At 37.6% G+C, this 6,868-nt stretch overlaps 1 long non-coding RNA gene across 1 annotated transcript in view; it reads left to right on the plus strand.

The window, feature by feature from the left end:
- The window catches only part of LOC109550219 (uncharacterized), a 50,214-nt gene that overhangs the window by 34,284 nt on the left and 9,062 nt on the right, over positions 1-6,868 (plus strand). The gene's annotated exons all lie outside the window — the stretch shown is intronic.

A 6,868-nucleotide genomic window follows, 5' to 3' on the forward strand; every position in this document is an offset into this window, starting at 1 on the left:
GGGCACACCAGGTTTGCTAATCGACTTAGGTGCGAGGTTTATGAAAAAGAGAGGAATCAAAGATGACGCCACATTTTTAGCCTGAGCAACTGGGAAGAGAATTGAGGTGAGAATATGGAAGGGCTAGATTTTTTTTTTTTTTGGCAGGGGTGGGGGATTAAGTTTGGCTTTGAATATGTTAAATCTGGTATGCCTATTGGACAAGTAAAATGAAGATGTGAAAAGATAGCAACCTATAGCTTAAAGTGAATTTAAAAGAGAAGCTATTCAAACTGCAGAAGTTTATCTGAAGGGATAAGTTACATATTTGGCTTGGCCTTCAATTTTAAAACAATGGGAAACTAAAACTTATAAGTTGTTTTTAGTGTTTAAGTTATGACTGTAAATCTAATCATACTGGCACTGCTATATTTTCACTCCCGCCCCCCATCCAGATGTGAGGTTTACAATAAAGATACTTTCATAATGAAATCATTAAACAAAGATTTTAAAACATGAGCTATTCACAAAGAACTGTATATGAATATTCATACCAACTTTATCCATAATAGCGAGTACTGGAAACAACAAAAATATCCATATACAGAAGAAATAAACAAATTACAGTATATTTTTAAAAGTAAAATACTCAGCAATTAAAAAGAAGTACTGATTCATGCAACAATGTGGATATCATAAACGTTATGTTGAGTGAAAAAAGCCAGACTAAAAGATTACAAATTCTGATTCCATTCAAGTAAAGTTCAAGAACAGCCAAAAACTAATCTATGGTCATAGAAATCAGAAAGTAGTTGCAGCCGATGGAGGAAAAATTGACTGGAAAGGGGTACAAGGGAACTCTCTGGGGGAATGAAGTTGCTCTGATGATTGTTAAGCCAGACATACAAAATTGTCAAAATTCACTGTATTAAACACATGTACATTTTATTGCATGGAAATTTGATCTAAAATACACAACAGGTAAAGCAACTATACTCCAATAAAAATGTTAAAAAATAGAAAATAAAAAAATAAAATACACAACAGAGCATGAGCCAACTACTGAAAGGGTTATATACTACAGGAGAACCTAGGCTAAAAGCAATTAATCTAATTGAGCACAATGGGAGCTCTGAGTTTCCCAGCAATCAAGGCAAAAGGGAAATAAATAATTAATTTAGCCCTATTATCTAATATCAGCAAGTATGAGAAAAATTTTTTCCTAACATTAAAGAATATTTAGATTTAAAATATTACAATTTTTTTCAATAAAACCTTTATAAAGTTGAAGAGACATTTTTGGCTCATTTTTATTTCTATCGATCCTCAACAAAAGTCAAGAGAATATCGTTATGGTTCTATGAAGGCATTTCTATGGGGAGTTAAGGAGGCATTCAAGGTAGCTTTCTAGAGTGGCAACTAGCTGCAAGGATAGAATCTAGAGACTCATTCCTGAGAAATAACTGCTTCTCAGATTTCATAAGCTCACCTTCCTGGATGCCTCAGCTGGGTTTGTGACAGGAGTTGGGTATCAGATAATTAACGGTTAACTAAAGTGTCATGTTCTCTGGAGTTGGTTAGAACTAGATATGTGGGGTTCAGCTACTAAACTTGTATTTGGTTAATTATATGTTTGTTATAAGAAATGTTCTAAGAAGCTGCCGTATTCATGCCCAAATGGAAAACCATGCGTGGGTCTATCTAGCAGGTGTTAATGGATAACTTTATCTCTGGCATTCAGGAACCTCTTCTGCGGCTCCTTCCATGCTTCCCAGCGGTGGTATAATTGACAAATTAGGCAGGGCAATACTTTGTTGTGCAGGACTCCCAGCTTTTAAGACATTTAGCATCCTTGGCTTCACCTAGGAAATATAAATAGCATCCCCAATCCTTGTGACAACCAAATAGTCCTTCTACGTCTCTAAAGTTAGTATCACCCCCTTTTGGTAATCACTGGGACTCTAAAGAATGTCGGTATCCTTTTGAATGTGGAAGAGCATCTGATCCCAAATTCAGTGGAATGACATAGTATGGACAAAGATGTAAGTTTGGTTTGAAACATTAGGGGATATATATCAGTCATCCACTTCTGTCATGCAAAAACTTTAATATGACTCTCACAGAACATTTTACTTAGAATGAGGCTATGTCTTTGCACAATGAGCCTGCCAGGATGAAACAGCCTCCAAGTAAAACCCTCACCAGCTGAATTAGTTGATCCACAAAATGTAGCTCATTCATTCAATAAATGTTAATTGAATTGTCCATTCAAATGATGAAGATTGTCTGCCAAAAATAATTTGGTTTTAATAAAGTTGATGTTAAACTTTTTTTTTTTCTAGCTAGTTGACCAAGAATTTAGTTTATTCCTTCATTTAATGTTAAGACCTATTACACACCAACTAGAGAGGACACAGTGGTAAGCTTTGCTAATAGTCTAATGGAAGGTTTCGGGGAGACATAGTAAAATAACATGGAAGTTATTGGAATTAAAGAGGTATAGTGGCTTTTTCTGAGAAGATTTTTAATCCGAGGTATAAAGGATGAGTAGGAATTAACTAAATGTTTTGTTTGTGGGGAGGAAGGGGTGCAGGGAGAGAGAAAATTATTTTAGGCAGGGCCACCAGCTTATATAAAGGCCAGAACAAAAAGAAGAGGTTAGGATGAAAACATAAAAGTGGTGAAGAGAAATTTCCTGAGGGCAGAATTTTAGGGCTTGGAAAGAGTTTGGATTTTTTCCTAAATGCAGCTTTATGAAAGAAAGACATGATCAAATTTATATTTAATCCAACTCACAAAGATCCAGAGTGGACAGATTTGAGAAAGCCAACGTAGATTTTGGAAGAGACATCTAGACAACTCGGAAATGTTATATTATCCATAATAAAGGTGATGGTGGTCAAGACTAGGGAATGAAGGTGGAATGGGGAGGAATGATTAATTCACTGAACAAATAATTAAGAGCTCCAACTACGTGCCAGGCACCCTATCAAGATATTGAGGAGTCTAGTGGGGGAATTAATCAAATAAGCAACAATGACAAAATATAAAATTTTAATCACTTTCACTGCCATGAAGGAGAAATACGTGATGCTGTGAAATCATGAAACAGAATTTTCCTAATGCTTCAGGGAAGGTTTCCTTTGAGAAAGGGAACTAAATTCTGAAGGTTGCCTAGAAGCTAATGAAAGGGCATGGTGAAGAATGAATGGGAATAATTTTCAAGAGAGGGAAAATAGCATTTACCAAGAAACTGTAAGGGAGCCAGTGTGACAGGCTGCGAAGAGCAAAGGGGAGTATGGTTAGGATGAGGCTGCAGAGGTGGGTTAGGGCTGTATTATGCAGCATTAAGTAATTTGCTCTTTATCCTAAGAGCCAGGGAAAGCTGTGAGAGTGTTTTAAAGCCGTGGGTGTCATAAAGAAAACATCAAATTTGTGTTCTGAAGAGATTGTTGTGGCTGCAGTATGAAGAGTGGATTGCAGGGGTGAAGTGGATGTTAAGCCATGTTTGCAGAAGAGCAGGAAGATGCTGGAAGGTGGAGGACTTGGTGACTGGGGAGAGGATAGGGTTTCTGGCTTGGGCTTCTTGAACACACTCCCAGTTGAACACACGTAAGACCTCATCATCATCTGACCAGATGGAAGGTGTTTTCATCTTCTTACTGACTAGGGCAAGAATAAGGTCATCTAAAAGTTACCCTACATGTTGAACTGTTAACAATGGTGGGAATGGGACTGGAGAAGAGGATGGTAGAAAAAAGGGGGCACTTTTTACCATCAACATTTCTATATTATATGACTTCTACAATAAAAATGTGAATACAAATATAAGCTTAAAACTGAATATAGAAATCCCATCAAATTATTTACAAATATATGCGAGAGAGTTAGGACGCTCTTGTTTTATGCCACTTAGAAATGGATTTTGAGCTCCCAAGAGCCCACTCCCATCCATCTGCTTCTCAGGACTAATCTGCAATAGAAGGCTGGAAGGATTAAGAGTCCACACTGAATAAAGGCTACAGTATATATATATTTATAAATCTTAAATTGTGATTAATATTTTCTCAATAAGATAAAAGCCTAACAGTGATAAATAGTGAGAGAGCTGAGACTAAACCATGCTTCTTCCTCATGTAATACATGAATGAGAAAGACCCAGAGAGAGGAAAGCAAACATTGGCTTTGGACGAGACATTCAACAACATGTCCTTATAAAAAAAGGACATGTCCCGTGTCCTTTTTAGAAATATACATATGAAGCCCTTACTGAGTCTCAAAGAGTTAAATGTGCAAAGACTGCTGTCCATCAGAGTAGGATTTACATAATTCTGGGCAACACTCTTCACTAGGTGGAGAGGGGGTGTCTAGTAAACTATTAAATGTGCCCTTCGAGGAATGTTATAGATTCAGCCAGTATGACATAACCGCATTCAAATGTGGAATCTGGACCTGTTCCTCCCCATAATCCATTTCCTTTTCGTTAACAGCATTATTCAACTGCCTTTAAGTTTCTTTATATTCTACACCCCACTTGCACTACTTGAGATAAATACCATTTAGAACACTGTGTTTTGTTTTGTTTTTGCATCCCACTTATTAACGTGTGTTGAGAATCTAAAATGGATACAGGAAAAGCAGAAATTTAAAAAATATGCACTAAAAAATAAGATCAGGGTTCACAAAAAGCATAACTGCCAACAACTGTACAGACCTGTACAAAGCACTCTCACATTTATTGTTTCATTTTCTTCCACCTTTTAAGCCAGAGTCTTACTGCTGTGTCACCGATGAATGATCACGATCACAGTCCTAACAACTTGCAAAGATTTTAATCTTCTGACTTGTGTGCTCTTCTTTCAACCATGCAATAGGGATACAATGTTCCTGGAAAGGAGCTGGATTAGAGCAATCTTAGGTAAATACGCACATACACAAGATGGAGTGCCGCACAGAACTCAAGGGCAGGGACGCATGTACAGCTGAGTCTCGCCTAGGCCACCGGGAAACCAGGCAGTCCTCTGTGCCTGCCTGATGATGTCATCTTCTCACTCACTTCCTTTGCCTTCCGATCTTCCCAAGCCCATGCCCACACCAAGACTGCAGTCTCAGGCATGGCACATGAGTTCAAAGGGTATAACCCAGAATCTCAGTTGGAGTTCCAAAACTCCTGGGCACCATCTGACTGACCAAGCTTGGGTGAGAGGGGCACCCCTATTCAACTGACTCTATATAAGGGATACATCTCAGCATTTTTAATGGCAAAAATGTCATACATTACTGAAACGTCCAACAAGAGAGAACTTATTAGAAAATTACAGCATATCCACGATAAATATAATGCAGCCTTTAAAATGTAGAATTTTCAACGATCTGTAAAGTGCTTATATTAAGTGGAGGAAAAGACTGTAAAACAGTAAAGACACAGAAGTCAAGTGCATAGACCAAAATAACAACAAAAACGAAAAATCCAGTGAGCTCTCGGTAGGTGGAATAATTTCTATTTTCCCTGTGTTTCTATATATTTTCCAAATCTGTCAAGAGTGTGCTGCTATTGTAGTAAGATAATACAGTTTTAAAAACACACTCAATTTCTTATTATGATTATTTCTGGGTGATGGAATTATGGATGATCTTTATTTTCTCGTGAGTTTTTTTTATTCATTCATTTCATTCAAATTGTCCATTTGTGGTAAAGACAATGTTTTGTGTTCAGCAGATTATTTTGGTTCTCCTCCTGGACACACCCAATGACTACATTTCCCCATCTCCCATATGGCCTGGGGTCATATGGCTGAGAAGCTTCTGGCCAATGGAAATGGGGAAAAGCGATGTGTGCCTTTCAGGCCTGCCTATAAACCCCTGCAGGATTTAGCACTCTAGCTCCTCTCCTTCCAGGGCAAGTTTGAGGATTCAAAGCTGGCATTGTTACAAGATGAGCAAGTGTGAGTCCCTGGGAGACTTCTTGCCACATTGAAGTAATGATGAAAACAGACAAAATCCTACTGTTTGAAGTCACTGAGATGTTAGGATTGTTACAGCAGTTCATCTGTCCTAACGAATAGAGCATTACTATCATCCGTAGGAAAACAGAAACTAAAATACAACCTTCCAAAATATAAACCTTCAACAGCAGCCCATGATCTATTGAAGGAAGTCCTCAAGATGGCATAAAAGGTCCTCTATTACCTGGTCCCATGTACTTCACATTCCAAAAATCTCACTGTCCCTCATAAAGGCTCCCAAAGCTCCTGGACCCGTTCTTCCCCATTACAGTACCAATCACAACTGTATTGTAATTAGTTGGTTATTCATCAGTCTCTCTCACTAGACTGTGAGTTTCCACTAAGGCAGCAGTTGTCTTTCTTCTTCACAGGTATACCTTCAGTGCTTCATGCCATGTCCCGGGCATATAAAGGATGCTCAGTTAAGTATCTGCTGAATGAATTAATAATGTGCTCCTAAATGTTCATAGCCCATAAAAACTATGAAATTTCAGTGCCCTGAAGGTAAGGAAAAGCATTCTCATTTTATTAGAATAAATTCTCTTAGATTCTAAAACAAATCCTCAATCTCTGAATACCTGACTAGCCAGCCTGAAGCTTTTACAGTGTTACTGAAAAGAAACCAAGAGCCAGGAATCAAATAATATTCTTGTTAGACCAGAACTGGTTCCTAGACTAAATCCTTTATGGGTTTGTGATGCTTTAAAAATTCTGACTTCTTAAATTCAGAATTGGAATTTGTCTCAGGAATTTACAGTGAAATTACTCTTAGATATTTTAAATAGGGGTGGATTCTAAATTATTTCAGATAGGAAACTACCTTAGAAATATAAGAATCACCACTATAACTCAAAATGCTCCATTTGTGAGAAGACATTCTCAAG

This window comes from Tursiops truncatus, chromosome 18 (assembly GCF_011762595.2).
Source record: "Tursiops truncatus isolate mTurTru1 chromosome 18, mTurTru1.mat.Y, whole genome shotgun sequence".
In the NCBI taxonomy this organism is placed as follows: domain Eukaryota; kingdom Metazoa; phylum Chordata; class Mammalia; order Artiodactyla; family Delphinidae; genus Tursiops; species Tursiops truncatus.